General features: G+C 39.9%; 1 protein-coding gene across 2 annotated transcripts in view; it reads left to right on the top strand.

The window, feature by feature from the left end:
* The window catches only part of ANO2 (anoctamin 2), a 195,504-nt gene that overhangs the window by 59,540 nt on the left and 119,592 nt on the right, over positions 1-16,372 (top strand). The gene's annotated exons all lie outside the window — the stretch shown is intronic.

Raw genomic sequence — 16,372 nt, forward strand, 5'->3', positions numbered from 1 at the left:
TTTGTGCAGGATTTATGTCCTTTTTGATTACCAGTTATTCCAGGCCAGGCTACTGTATGAAATAGGTAAACTCAGACCAAGATTACAACACCTAGTATGTTGTTAGTAAATATTACAAATGTTACGTTAAACTATGACTGGCTAGAGGAATTCTCAAGTTTTACCAAACCTGACAGCTCAGCTGAATTACAAATAGAGGTACATCTGCTTACACTCCATCTTCATTTGTATTTTGCTGTCTCCATTACAATATTTCACTATCTTGATATGATTTCATAGAGATTCTGTGGTTTAAACTTCTGTGAGAAAGAAAGAAAGAAATAAAAAAAAGGATCAGACATGTGCAATTGATTCTTTGTTCTCAGAGATGATTTTTCTTGCTTTTATCTTCCATATTTTGCTTGACTGCAAGTTTGACTGTTACCACTAAAATAAATGTGGTTTTTATTTTCTGGGTAATGTTAGAGCTTTAGAGTATATATACCTGAAGAATTACCACCCTTTTTTTCCTGCAACTGAAACAGGCTTTTTGTGCTTCTCTACTGTGGGGGGGATTTGAGGTCAGTCTCAATGTGGATGCTTATTCCCTTGGCAAACACCAGCCACACTTTGTGGATTTTGATAATTTACTGGGATCCTTCTTTCTTAGATTTATTAGATTATACTCAACTTTTTTCTGGTTATGGGAGCACTGTGTCATTTACCAAGTTTATACTCAGGCTTTGATGGACAGAAGCAGCAGCATTTATTTTGCCTTATACTCAAAGACTGTTCTGACTGATGTTTTCAAATACATTAACTCTGTTGAAGTTTGTTGCTTAAATAACATTCACATCCCCAATGAATTAGACTTTTTAGTCTAATTTTTAATACAACTTGTAACAGTATAAATTGTTTTAACTATTACTGTTTTACCTTTATTCAGTAAGAATGCAAATTGAAAGTCATTCTTTAACTGAAGTGCCTATGCTGGAAGACTAAATATGGCACCGTAGAATTATTATAAATAATTCCTGGAGCCTCAGTACCTTGCTTCTGGCCATACAGTTGTTGCCAGTTTCCAAGTGACTGCACACCAAAGCTAGGAACCACATATTTGTTATGCTCACTCCTGGCACAGACTGGGAATTCTCTGAGGTCTCTTCTAATGTCTGACATCCTGAGGGAATGCTAACTGCACAGTCAGTCTTAGAATATTTTCAAGTTCTTAATAACATAAAGCCAAATACAGGACCATTACGATATTCGCTGACAGTTTCGTTCATGCCTGTGTCTTAACCTGTAAAAGTATTCTGCTCTGGCTTTACGTACCTCTTTGGGCTACAGTGAAAAGATAATTTTTTTATAAATTACGAAATGCAGTTGTGAATGAGGAGGGTTTCACCAAATGAGAACACGGTGGGTGTCACATATTTTTGTTCTACAATAAAACAATTTCAGTTAAAAACTTCAAGGGATTATATAGTGCAGATCATGCAGATAGTACAGTGTGAATTGAGGGTTGATTTGTAAAACGTTTATGCCATCATGTCTCTCAGTGCACATCCAGATATTAAATAACATTGCTTAAAACAAAGCCTGGCTAATGTATTGTTTTATTTTCAAAAGCATGTGAATGTCTAAATATAGCCATATGAATTCCATTTTTGCTTTTCATATATATCAATTTTCAACTCAGATGAAGAGGATGCTAAACATTTTTCTAGCAGGAAATTACAAATTATTTGCTGACAGATATCTTAGGCTAGAAGTACTGAAAATGGTTGACCTCCTCTTTCAGTCACCCTTAGACTTGGAAGGCATGAGTGGTATATTGACAAGTAGAGAATGAAAGTTGCAGTTCTAGGATGTGCAGGGCTCTAGACGTTTGTCTGTTATAATACACTTTTTTTCTCATCCCAATGTAAGTATTGATGTTACTGGAGAGGAGTTTCTCTAGTGTAGCTTTCTTGCACTTATCAACAGTAGTTCCTCTCAATCCTTGTAACATAATATAGAAGGTGGTATAAAAAAATCTGTGGTTCAGTGATTTCTTTTCTATTTTGATAATGTTTTTTCTCAAATGAAGATGAGTTCAAACCCAGTTTTTAGCAATTTTTGCAGTTAATGAATTTGTTAGTTTCCTAAGGGGTAATACTACTGTTGATCCAGAGACAAGAAGGACACTCCCTAGGAGTTCTATGAACCTGCGTAAAGAAAACAGGTTTTGTGATTTTTTAATAAATGTTATAGTATGGTAATCAAAATTTTAACAAAGGGATTCTAGAATTAATAGGTTGTCCTTAGACCTACCCTTTGCTCAAAGCAGGGCTGGCTTAAAAGCCAAATCAAATTGCTCATGAGTTTTGAAATCTCTAAGGATGGAGATCACACAGCATCTCTGGGCACCCTTTCCAGCACTCTACCACTCTCGGGGGGGAAGAAATTTTTCCTTCTGTCCAGACCAAATTTTCCTTGGTACCACTTGCAGTCACTGTCTCTTGTCTTTTAGCAGTGCACCTCTAATGAGTTATAGCGAGTTAAGAAATTATACAGCGAGTATAAGAAGTACAATAGGATTTATAATAAATTGTATTTCTCGTTGAGTGCAAGCTTTACCACTCAGGAGCTCTAAATGACAGGTGAAGTGAGGATGCTAAGGTTACTGGTATCATAAAGAGATGGTTATCCTTCTCAGACAAAAGCTTACTTATCTTCCCAGTTTTCCAGAAGTTATCTTCTTAAAGGACATCTTGAAGCATCTGCAGATGAGAACCCATGTATGAACTGAAATTCTGGATAGGGGACCAGCATCTTGTTATTAATATAAGATTACCTCACCCTGGGGAAGTCAAGCAGAGCTAGTTTATTTTTAATTGTTGTGGAGCTTATTTTAATATTAGTACTTCTAAAAGGACACAGCTCATCAGCTCCTTCTAATCTGTCTCATTTTTCACGTTTTCATTTCTATTTCCTATTGCTAGGACTTCACCTAGCTTCTTAGTAACTAACAGTCTACATTATCTAGAGCATGATTACTTTCAAAGCTCCAAGGGACTCCATATGCTTATCCTGCTGTAAAGCCTAAAACTGGGGACACATGGCCATGGTAAAGGTTAAGACTATGTATACAATAACTCATTTTGCAAGAGTAGGTGGAAAAGTGTTAACCAAAATATTATTTATAACATGTAAATCCACACTTGGGAGTTTCTGTTGCTCAAACTGCCTAATATATTTCCTCCTTCCTATTTCTAACTATGTTTTTCTTTGGTATGGAAAATTGTTTCAACTTTGTGTGTAATGAATTCTGGCCCTTCGTTGCAGTGTGCCTGCGTTGAACCTGCTCTTGACTGAACAGCCACCAGTTCCCCCCTGTTCCTGCACTGCTGCCTTCCCAAAGCACAGCAGCCTGTACCTTTCTCTTCCTGGCAGTTTTTAAAGCAATGACAGACCTATGATGTTCTGAAGTTTGATTGTCTTGGCTCTGGGTACTGTTGCCTTCACTTTCAGTGTCTTGGGGCCCGAGTAATGCAGTGTTCAATGTAAACAATCAGTCCACAAAAGTGTTATTACTAGCTTGCCTTTTTTTCCTCTTTTTTCTTATTTCACTAATCTTCACCACAAAAACCAAAACTGGGTATATCTGCTTACACTACTGAGGATAGGGGAATTATAAAGGAGCAATAAAATAAGAAAAGGGCACTTCTGCTGCAATGATGTTTTTATTGTCTTTAGAGATAAGCATTTCTTCCCTGGCAAAAGTGTGGTTAAGATCAATTTCTGGTACAGCATTCCCCTAACTGTGACCATCTATCCTGCTTAATACATTGGCAAATCACTGCTTCTTTCACCGCTGTGCTTTGAGCCACATCTTCATCTCTTGAGAGAGAACATTTGTCTTCACATACTGTCTAGAACGTTAAGAACTTGAAAATAAAGGTCTGTGGTGCCCTCCCTAATCCGGGAGGTACACTCAAATGTTGTTCAATCATTGTTTATGCTAACTTTGGGGTTATGGATCCTCAAAGTGCAGATTCTCCTGTATGTATTAATTCCTCTGTTTTGCTGTCACTCTTCTGTTGTTATTGTGAATTAATCTAACCAAATGTCTGACCTTTATTTTTTTATGCAATGTAACCACTTTGGCAGAAGACAACCTTGTAATATGTGATTATCTCACAGGGATTGAATAACTCTCTCCAATCCTTGCCTCGGAGCTAAGCCTAATCAGTCCAGACTAATATTTTGGGAGAGAAATTCCCAAAACAGCCCCATTCCACGGTGGGCTAGCTGACCAGCAGGTCAGTCTTACACTTCCCAGATTTGCAACAAATACCTGTATCTTTTCTGAAAGGCAAGTTTGAAAGCAGGGAACCACCAGGCCTGCCTCCCACGCACAGCCAGCAGACAGAGAGCAGTGAGCTCCCTTCACACCCCGCCTCTGCAAAGCTCACATGATTATCACCAGCTTCCATAAGGGTGCAGAGTGAAAAGAAAACTCCACCATGGTAGATGTACGGGGTAACACCCCCTTCCTAATGCTTGGTGAATAGTTACGTTACAAACTTTTCTCCCTGCTGAAACAACTGACCCTGCTAGGTCAGGTGGTTGTTTACTACCTCCTGAGTAAGACATCACTTGCAGTGTGGGGTCTGTACACTATTACAGTGAGGAGCTTTTATCTACCTGACAGTTCGATTCCTTATTTAACAGAAATGCCTTTTGAGTGGAAACTGAGTATATTTCAGGCTTACCCACTGATTCTTTTATAGCCCCTTTTCTTCGCTGTATGCCAGTGGGGTGCTCCCCATTTTTCAGGGTTCCCTTTCCCTTTGAGGGAAGAGGGAGCTTGATTTCTTTTGGATATTAGCAATCAGTGTGTTCAGAGTGTTGCGTTTTCCCTCTTAGCCTGGTGAATTACTGTAGCATTCTTTTGAGACGACACTGATTCATAGGATCCTGGAGAAGGTCCCCTTATGCCAGGTGGGCAATGACAGTAAAAAACAGTTCTTCTTGGTAAGTAACTAAGTGACTCAGTTCCCATAAAGAAATATGGGAACACTATGCAATTCTTCCATGACTGTCGTATCTTCAACATTCACAAAGATGCTGAGGCTATATGCAAGGAATTCTTTATTAGGGAAAAGAGAAAATGGCTTTAAGCCTGGGAAAATGCAGTAATCGAACAAACATAGCATTAAGTAGAAAAATGCCCATGAGCTCTACCAGTAACTTTGGCAGTAGTCCATCTAGCTCCTTTCCAAACCTCTGCTGAGAACGTGCCTGAGGCAATAATCTGAGCATATCTTCTTGCTATAACCCTTTTGCACTTTGAGTCCAACATCTTTTTATAGTTCCAACGAACTCTACAACAGAAGTTCATTCCCAACATTGGGTACGTTCAACTTACAGTTCATCATCATTAAAGTACTAGGTACAGTGGGAAGTGCTATGCCAGCATCCACTCAGCCTTCATGTTGTCCTTTGTGCCAGATTTTACAGATAAGAGCTTCCTGGAGGGAGCCAGAAGCAGGTGGGACCCTGAAGCAGAGTCCTAGCTGTTGAGAAAGGAACGCTTTCTCCATCATTATAATTCTTTCCCCTTCCCTGTGTCTCTCCGATCTCATTACCCCTCGTGATCCCAGTTTATTTGTCAATGGACTTTTGTATCGTGTCATACATCTTTTAAATGGACTGCATATTAGATGCTTGATGCTAGGACAGAACTTTTCATCTGCATTTTAGGGAGTTTCTCCTCCACCCCTGGAACTTCTCATCACAGGCCTTACATAAGTGCCCCAGGCTGTGTTTATTGCAAAGCAAAGGGGGGTTGCTCATGGTGCATAAATCACTGTAGAATTTGTGTTGAATTATTCTGCTGGATGCAGGCCTGTGACTGGAGTGAGATGATTTACTTACAGCTCTGCATTTCATAGACTTTGCCAGTCCTGTAGGAAGTGGTTCTCTGTCTGTTTTGGCAAGAGCTTGATCTTATTTATTGGTGCTTGTATGAGAGATGGAATTTTAAACCAGTAGGCTTGTATTGAAGTAGTGAGGAAAGCCAGACCCCTGCTTTCTGATAAACAATTCCCAGGCTTTGGGGTCACTGTCTGAGCACTGAGGTCCTCCTTACCATCCAGATTCCTCACTCCTTTGGTGGGATTTTCAAAAGCTAGATCCAGCAACACATGTGCACATCTACGTCAAGACTTAATGCAAAGCCAAGGCTCTGAAGACTTGAAGTTGTTTCTGTGGAGCTTCCTGGTCTCTCCTCCTTGGATTGAGTAGTTTTCTAGGCAGCTAGAGTTCAGTTTTATCTGTTGTCAGAACTGTCTCAGGCTAAGTTATGTAGTGCATATATGATGCCAAAACTTCATAGCCAGAAACTTTTATTTCTTAATGGACTTGAGTGACAGGTCCCAATCCAACAGGTATCTTTGGAGATGATATCAGTGTATTTTGGTAGAAAATGAGGTTTTTTTCTTTTAAACTGGAGAAACAAAAGCCAGAGGCCACATTTGGAAACAAAAGAGAAAGTCCTGAACATTTTTATATACGTGCATGCAAATATTTGTAGGCACCTAGAGGTGTGTATGGCTGGGAACTGCAGGGAGTAGAAAACAGTTGCCTCTTTTGGGTGGTTACAGTTCTGCCTTATCTTTCTTGTAAAACTGCTCTTGACATTTTAATCTCTGTAGAAAGTTCTGGCTATGGCATGCTAGGGTGAGAGGAGGACCTATTCTGACTCCTTGAGTGCTGAACAGGGATTAAGACCAACCCTTTTCATCTGGTTTAAAGGTGTACCCCAATATTAAGATGCTTTGTATGAAGATCCTATCTCTCTCTGTACACAAGTTACATGAGGATAGACCATAGCTTTGAGCCAGTAACCTGTCTCTGTCAGTGGGCAAAACCAAGGTAACAAGGGAAGAGATTAAAAACTGGGAACCATGTAACAATTATTCCCCCAAAACACCCCCATAAAGAAGGCTTCGAACATGGGAAATCTCTGAACTTCCACAGTCAGCACAGAGAGCATAAAAATTAACATTTTAATGCAATATTGAGCAGGTGATTATTGCTGTTGTGTATTACTATCTTGGTGGAATAGCTGCAATTGAAGTTCTCAGAGATTACAGAATCGCAGGATGGTTGAGGTTGGCAGGGACCTCTGGAGATCATCTGGTCCAAACCCCTGCTCAAACAGGTCCACATGGAGCCAGTTTCCCAGGACTGTGAGTAGATGTTTTTTGAATATTTCTAAGGAAGGAGACTCCACAACCTCCCTGGGCAACCTATTCCAGTGCTCAGTCACCCTCACAGTAAAAAAATATTTCCTGATTTTCAGGGGGAACCTCTTGTGTTTCAGTTTGTGTCCATTGCGTCTTGTCCTGTCACTGGGCACAACTGAAAAGAGCCTGACTCAGTCCTCTTTGCATCCTCCCTTCAGGTATTTACATACTTTAATAATGTTCCCCTTGAGCCTTCTCTTCTCCACGCAAAACAGTCTCAGCTCTCTCAGCTTTTCCTCATATGTGAGGTGCTCCTGTCCCTTAATCATCCTTGTGGCCCTTCACTGGACTCTCTCCAGTATGCCCACGTCTCTCTTGTACTGAGGAGCCCAGCACTGGACATAGTACTTGCACTGTGGCCTCAGCAGTGCTGAGCAGAGGGGAAGGATCACCCCCCCTTGACCTGCTGGCAATACTTTGTGTAAAGTGGCCGAGGATAGCATTCACCTTCTTTGCAGCAAGGACATGTTGCTGGCTCATGTTCAACCTGGTGTGCAGCAGGGCCCCTAGGTTCTTTTTTGCCAAGCTGCTTTCTAACTGGGTGGTGCCCAGCAAATACAGGTGCATGGGGTTGTTCTTCCCCAGGTGCAGGACTTTACAGTTCTTGTTGAACTGCACGATGTTCCTGTCAGCTCCTTTCTCCAGCCTGCTGAGATCCCTCTGGATGGCAGCACAATCCCCTGCTATATCAGCCACTCCTCCCAGTTTTGTGTCATCTGCAAACTTGCTGAGGGGTACACTCTGCCCCATCATCCAGATCATTAACAAAGATGTTAAACAGGACTGGACCCAGTATTGACCCTTAGGGTACACTGCTAGTCACTGGGCTCCAACTAGGCTTTGTGCCGCCGATCACCATCCTCTGGGCCTGGCCATTCAGCCAGTTTTCAATGCACCTCACTGTCTGCTCATCCAGCCCCTACATCAACCTCTGTGAGGATCTTATGGGACACAGTGTCAAAAGCCTTACTGAAGTCCAGATAGACAATATTCATTGCTATCCCCTCATCCATCAGGCCAGTCACTTCATCATAGAAGTTTATCAAGCTGGTCAAGCATAACTTGCTTTTGGTGAAGCTGTGATGACAACTCCTGCTGATTCTTTCATCTCTAATGTGCCTGGAAGTGGTTTCCAGGATTATCTGCTTCATCACCTCCCCTGGGATTGAGGTGAGGCAGATCAGCCTGTAGTTCCCTAAATCCTCCTTCTTGCCCTTCATGGAAATGGGGGTGACATTTGTTTTCCTCCAGTCTTTGGGCACTTCTCCCAGTTACCATCATTCAAAGATTATTGAGAGTAGCCTTGTAATGGCATCAGCCAGTTCCCTCAGCACTTGTGGGTCCATCCCATCAGGGCCCATAGATACATGCATGTCCAGCTTGCTTAAGTATTCCCTGACCTGATTCTCTTCCACCAAGGCCACATCTTCCTTGCTCCAACCTTTCCCCCTGGTCTCTGGGACCTTGGATTCCTGAAAGATAATGAACCAGAAACTCTTGCATGCATTTAACTTGAAGGATGCATTTGAATGTGTTTTGCCTTTTCATTTGTCACAGTCTCCAAAGACTTGAGGACTAGCAGTTTAAATTTTAGTTAAATAAGAGAGTTCTGTAATTCTCTTATTGTCTCAAAATGACAAAAGGCAAGCCTTGCTATCTCAAGGTGTACAGGAATATTGTGACTAAAAGAAGAATTTATTGTATTTTACTGGAAATTATACATGTTTATTAGCTGCTAGATGGTGTGTATCTGACAGTAGTAATACCTACAGTGCAAGTACTTACAAGTACTTACTAAATCAAATACATGAGATTAATTCAGACTCTGTAGTGAGACCTAGCTGTATTAATTTGAAAAGCAAGGAAGTCTTCATGAAATATTAGTTATTATAAATCAAAGATATTTATGAAAAGAAGTCAGTATTTGAGCTTCAAACTCTGTTAACTTAGATGAAGAAAATCATGCAAATTATCTTGTGAAAACTGAAAATTAGGTAAGTGATAAAATATCAGTGACGTCACACTTGTTCAAGGTAAAAACTTGGGCAAACATCTCATTTGCAAGTAAAGAAAAGCTAGAAAAGCAACTCATAATAGGTGTTAAAAAAATAGGAAGAAAAAGACTGCCAGTCTAGAAGACAGGCTGATTCCCTGTATCATATTAAATAGGTTACTCCTTATTTGTAGGAGCTTGCACAGTTTGTCATGAGAGAAAATGTTGTATGTATAACTGAATTAATTATTTGTTTCTTAAATAGAGTGTCACCTGGTGTGCTGAGGTGTTTATGAAGTGAAACTGTACTCCCTTCCTCATAGGTAACCTCTATTGATTTACATCACTGTTGACTCAGCCTCAGGTAGCCAGGCTACCTGCTGTGGATTTTTAATTTTCCAGGTATGGAGGTTTACTGACAGTTTTGAATGTTAAATATGCTAGAGAATAAAGTAAGGAAAGCTAGAGAGAGACACTGAGTGTATGTAGGTTGTCTTATGCATGAGTTCTTAGAAGTGATGGGACAAGCACTACAGTACTACTCCTGCTGAAAGTGTCTCCCTTTAGTAAGGTGTGCTGTGGCTACTGCAGTCTCAGACACGTAGAACTTTTGCAGGCAAAGAACATGACAGGCAAATCCACACATCAACAGAATAATATAATCAGGCACTTAATACTTTCAAACATTTCATAAGGTTAAGGACTGCTATTACTGCACCTAAAATGCTATGTATGAGTACATTATTATTTTTGTGTTCCTGCAAATCACATCCTCTGTGTCTAGCCCTCCATTAAAAGGTCTCTTTAACCATGGGGATCTGGACACAATGCACAAATCAAAAAATGCTCTGTAGAAGCACTGAAGATTTGAATTCTCCCATAACAGAGGGGAGAATGCAGTTACAGTGCTTCTGACTAACCAGCATCATGTTGCTTGCTTATACAATTGGTAGGTAGTCAGCCTTAATTTCTGTCTCAGTCACATTACATGCTTAATTATTATGCTTCTATTGTTCTTTGTGTTAGAGTCAGTAAACAAAGGCTTTTTTCAGTTTATACTCCATCACCACAAACTATGCTCTTTCAGTTGTATTCTGAATATTTCTTGGAATGGAAGCAATAAAGTTTGTGAATCTATGAAGCTCAGTGAATGGCTTGTCCTGGTTTTATTTCTTTACAGGGTAAGGTCTGATCTTTAGCTATTTTAAACTGCAGTTAATACTCAAATTCTGTGACTTTTATTCTAGATATTTTTCCCAGGTTTTTGAATACATTAGAATTTGAGAACTTAAATACTCCCTTCCTCCACACACATCACCTTCTCCCTAAACAGTACCCTGTTACTCTGTTGAATAGTACTTATTTCTTAAGAGACAAGAGACTAGGGGAAAGCATAGTTCTACATCTAAGTGAATTTCAAAATTTCTGTTCTCTAAGGAGTTGCAATATTTTGGCAGTGTTTTTTGGTCCCATAATGTTAATATTGTCCCATAAGTAATATTTCATGGTGACTTGGAAGAAAATATATCTGTGGCTGGTATAGTCTGTAATTTAGGCAGGTTTGCCTCCAGACTTCAGGTACTATTGGAGAACACAGCAAATTTTTGTTAACTAATGTATTCAAACAAGAGCTTTAACTAAAAGGGCTTGATTAAATGGCTCTTGTGGCATCTTGCTTCATTCTACTTCCAGGCAAAAGGGTCAGACTCATAGTTTTTCTGTTGGTCTTTGGTGAATGCTCCTAGTCAGAAGCACTGCAGATGACTTGCTAGAGAAAATACACAGGGTATGAAGTCTTTTATAGAAATCAAAAGCCAGGCTGTGGCTCTGAACTTGTTTCGACATCTTACTGATCTGGTACTAAGTGTTCCAAAGTGAATGAGGGACATTTGCATATGTGAACACAAACATGAACGTTAGAACTAGCTTTCAGCATTTAGGGTTTGATTTAGGGTTCTTGCACAGGCTTATCAACTATTTTCACAAAGACCTTTATAGTCACTCTCTAGTGGACAGTCTTGATCTTTATCTCCAGTTTAGGGAAAGTCTTGTGCTCTTACCTTGGACAGAAGCTCCTTTCTTTGTTTTCTGCACACAGAACCAGTTGGCCTTTCTAATGGACTTTTTCTTTCCTGCCTCGGACTCAGCTGCATTGTAATTTAACTGAGGTTCTGTAGTTGTGGTTTTTTTCTCCTCTTAAAATTTTAATAAAAAAAGCTTTTCAGTCTCTTGGCAAATTGTTCCAAGGGGGGTTGTCTTCTGCCAGGAGCATTTCTTGGCTTCCATAATGCTCCATTTGGTGCATTCTCTGTATTTCTGGATTTAGCACTGATATGTTTCTTCTTGGGACTGTCTGGACAGAATATGTGCATATATGCTGTCAGGCACAAACATGGTAGAAATCTCTAGGATCTCTGGATGCACAGCAGCCTCAGTGCTGCTGCTGAGTGGTAATTCCACCCAGGTGTCCCAGATGGTTGTAATAAATGCTTGAATCCTGCCCTGAGAAAATTTTCAAATGGAGAAAAAATGACAAATCCAGAAAAGTTTGGGCATAGGCAACCCTACTTGGAGTGAAATGGTGGGGTATACGGAGATGTTATGTCCTGTTCCTGATTCTATTATATTGACTGGGGTTTTCTTTATATTTCAGCAGTCTTTCTGAAATAACCCTACAGTTTTGAGATGGCAACTTAAATTTGCTGAGAACTATTCTCTCAGAAACAAGGAAGGATCTCCTTTGTTCTGAACTTAATGTGTGCTAGAAATTAGTTCTATATTTGTAAGGGTAGTCATTGTTCTACCTTTGGTTTAATGGTAGATTTTCTTCTGGTGACAAAGCCTCCTGAAGGAATTAATTGTCTTTCTGAACCTCTGCAACAGGTTGCCATTCTCTCCACTGGTTTGTCACAGCTGTTCATAGGCCTGTGCTATGAACTGGCTTCTTGTGGGTCAGGAAGGAAATGCACACCTGGGCTGGAAGCTGGTGTGAGAAAGAAAGTTTTTAAACTGGCTCTGGTAGCAGAGGTGTTCTGACATGAAACTATTCTTTGAGAGAACGGCTTGTCTTTTCTCCCAACAGTAGAAACACCAGAATTTTGTCCACAATCTGTGTGAATAGGTTTATTTTGAAGGCATAAACTAATGTAAGCAAAATAAGGCATGTGACTTGTTTGACCATTTGCACAGGGAAAAGCCTACTCAATAAATAGCTGTAAATCAGTTTAGTTTTGCATAGAAACTATTGCATTGAAACTATTCCACCACCATGGGGGTGGTGGAATGAATTGTGGCAAACATGAAATAACAGCTGGCCTAGAATGGGGAATGGAAATTAAAAAAACTGAAGAGTTTTGAACAGATTTCCCAGTTAGGTGACTCACTGTCTACAACATCTTTTCCTTGCTTTTTAAACTTTGTTCCTGAATGACTCCAGAGTTCTTTCCAGCATGTGTCATGTACCGCATGCTTTATTGGCATTCCAGGTATCACACACTTGTTTTCAGAGTCAAAACTAAGGGGTTTTTTCCTTCTCTCTTTCTCCCCTCCTTCCCCAAATCTTAGTTTATTTATAAATTGCGCAACTTGGCATGGAAGCACTGTGACCAATGTGCAAGCATAGAGTTTAATTATCAGTTATTCTTTTTGATGTTGGTTTGGCAACCAGACAGACAGAAGTGCATTGCAGATGTCTGGTTCAAGTGTTACATGGGTGAAGCAGAAGGAACTGAGTAAACATTTTCACTGCATCCTTCTCAATAATTCTGCCATGAGAGGGAGTACACTTTCTACAGGTGGTGGTTGCTGTTGTTTTTTTAATGTTGTTTGTGATCATTTGCTTGAAGTACAACTTTTGTTGTTTGAAGGAGTTATGGAAGATCTGGCCAAATCTTCCCTTAAAGACATGATTCTTACTCAAGAGAACTTAGTGCTTGGTAGGTGGCCATTTTACCAGCATTCAAAAAATCTGCCAAAGTGAAAGGCACAAAATTTTGTCTTATACTGTAACAACGCCCAGAACAAAAAGCTTGACTGCTACTTCTGGTAGGAGCACTACACATTCATTATCAAAGCCCCTTGCTTTGGATGCGAACTGCTGTTCTCATTGCATATGTGTATATGAAGGGACATTTCTCTACATTAGAATGCAGTTAATATGGAAATAAAGCTCATGTAATGTAGAGGGCACACTCTTTTTTGTGGCATACCACAGTAGGCTATCCATGAGCATACTTCGGAAAGGATAAGTCCTTAGCTTTGTCTGGATATATGTGAACTGGATGTCAGTTAGCTACTAAAGTAGGGCAAAACTCTCCTCTCAACTCTCCTCTTTTTCCATGCCAGCATAAATCATGAGTAATTCCTTGAGTATAATAAAGTAAGACTGGTTTTTAATGCAATGTAAATGTGAGAAGATGCCAAGTTCTTGGTGTAAATATACAAAAACTTGCAGAAATCCATTTTCTTGATGTACATCTTACTCTACCCTTGAAGAACACATATTTTTCTCTTTATTTTCTACAATCATTCTAATTTTGTTCCTTTTAGTGTGAAAATATAGAGGGGCTAGTATATCCACATTTGAGAAAATTTATCATCCTGCTTTCAAAGTGAAATAACATTGCAATTTGCTAGCATGAAACTATTGACTTGAGTAGGGGTGGAATGCTTTTAAACCTTGTAAAGCTATGCTGGTGTGTCTTTCTTAAGATATATTTAGAGGGGTGCTAGAAAGATACCCACATCATGGTATTCTTCAGGTCTGAACCAAAAATCACTGAATCCAGCTGTGGCTGCAATAGATGTTGTTACAGGGGGCCACAGGTATTTGCAGAGGCGTGGCTCCTATTTAGAGCCGTGGGAGAACAGTTCTTGGGACATGTCAAAAAAGGAAGGACCGTGTCCACGTCCTGTGTTTTTCTAGCTTGATAAACTCAGATTTAAATTTGTCATCATGCTTCCAAGCACTGTCATTGCTTTTCCTTAGATTATTTCACTTTCTGGCACATTGGTGGACTGAGCTTGGGCACAGAAATCTTAATTATTTTTCTTTTTCAAAACAGTTAAGCCACAGAACATTGTGCAGTTTTCTTCTTGGCAACTGCTTTTTTCTGTACTGCCAGGACATTGTTGAGCTCTTCTCACTTTCTCTTGGCATGGATGCACATAGCAACCCTTTGCTTTATAGGTTACAGATCACATTTATCACTGGAAGGCTTCAAATTTCCAGAGGAAGCCTCATGAACCATAAACTTCAACTTCATTGACCCTGGTCAGCTGCTCTTTGCTCTAATGCTTCTGGGATTTGAACACTTTCTGTGCTAATTTGTAGCCCTTTGTCAAAACAATAGACAGTTTAGAACAGCTCAGATTATGGACTCTTTTTCATGTCTGCTTTGACCTATTTGGAGCACTGCACTAGATATGCATGTTGCCCAACTCTACAAATAAGGAAGAAGTAAGAAGACAGATAACCAGAATAATCCCCCTCTCCTTCTCATTGCATGTTGCTAGGATGTGTTCAATGACGTTTGCCTTACTGTCAAATGCAAGGTCTGTCACTTCCCAATCAGGAGGAAACTTGAGAACAAATTGACTCTCCCTCTGTCCTGGGCTGCTCCAAGACCATTGCTGCTGCATGTTGACTCACACAGGAGGCTTGAAGAAAAGCTATAGGCCATCTGATTATTTCTGTATTTTAATCAAGTATTTCCTACCTCACTTCATATTAAAAAAAAAGAAATAAGAAAAAAGATGTGAAGATAAACTACCTCCTAAAAATTACCTCCAAAATTACCTGGCCTGTGCCAGGTTACAGGGTAGTCCCACAGTATTTGGATTGTATTTGGAATGTAAATAATTATGTTTATCTTTTCATAAACTCTACTATATCATATAATATCATATTTTCTTATATTCTGTGCAAATGTGATAATCTGTTGTCCCAAGGTGCTTAAAAACTATGTTGTAGTGTGAATGTAGTCACTAAGCTGATACATGTTGTTTAAAGACTGGTTGCTGCAAATAGTATTCCCATTCTGACTTGCACAAGTTGTCTTTCTGAAACAAAAGAGAATTACTCGGCTAATTAAGTTATTGCCATTCGAGTCAGTCTGTCATGATTCCACTTGTGTTGTTTGATACTTCACACGGTCTGTTGCTTAGGACAGCCTTGCTAATGTCAGGTGTAGGAGTCATACTTTTTTCCTAGAAGATTCCTGAAATTTCTCTCACTTTTGTGCTGGTTCTCCAAGTTATGGCATCCCTTTATACTGAAGATAATGTTGTCTGTGTAGCCCCTTAAAGTACTTCTGTTTTGCCTTTTATGATTGCACATACCCTTCCTAAAGGATAAGCAAGGTTGGATAGACACAAACAAATATAGGCACTCGTGTAAGGCAAGACTGAAATAGGCATGACCACACTGCCCACTTTCCTATGAGAGCGCCAAGGAATGTGAAGTTAGTTGCAGCTGTGATGGTGTAAGAGCAGCAGGAACTGTAGTAATAAAAAAAAAAACCCCAACAAAAAACCCAACACTGCTTCTACCCTTACTCCTTTCATCTGAGCTGGAAACGACTGTGGAGGCTTGTCACATTGTCCCATGGCTCTCTGCCTTGGTTGCACTCCTGCCCCTGTCTCTTCTGTGGCAGGAGCAGCCTGGCCCTGAGACCCACATCCTGGAGTAGAAAATTTCAGTTTTGCTTATGCTGCTGAAAGGACTTGAGCTCTACTCCTCAGACATGGAGGTTTGTCATTAAGTTCTGTCAGAACTTATATCTGTTAAAGGAAATCCTGGGCCTCCAAAAATCTCATTTAACCATTTTCATTAAGAATTGTTTAAATCTGGGGTGTTAATTTGGATAGAACTCTCCTAGTGTGAGTAAATTCAGAATCAATCTCAAAGTGGGATTATGCTCAGCCTTTATGAGGAGTAAGTCTTGTCTTTCTTTTATTAGACATGTTATCTTGAAATTATTTTTGTTCTTTCTGCCACCACAGTGTGAATGTATGTCTCACTGATTCCAATGCAATGTCATGCCCTGAGTGCTCTCTGTATAACGGCTTTCTGTCCAGCATTCCCCCATCTTATTCTCTGGCTTGT

This window comes from Strix aluco, chromosome 5, assembly GCF_031877795.1.
Source record: "Strix aluco isolate bStrAlu1 chromosome 5, bStrAlu1.hap1, whole genome shotgun sequence".
Lineage (NCBI taxonomy): Eukaryota > Metazoa > Chordata > Aves > Strigiformes > Strigidae > Strix > Strix aluco.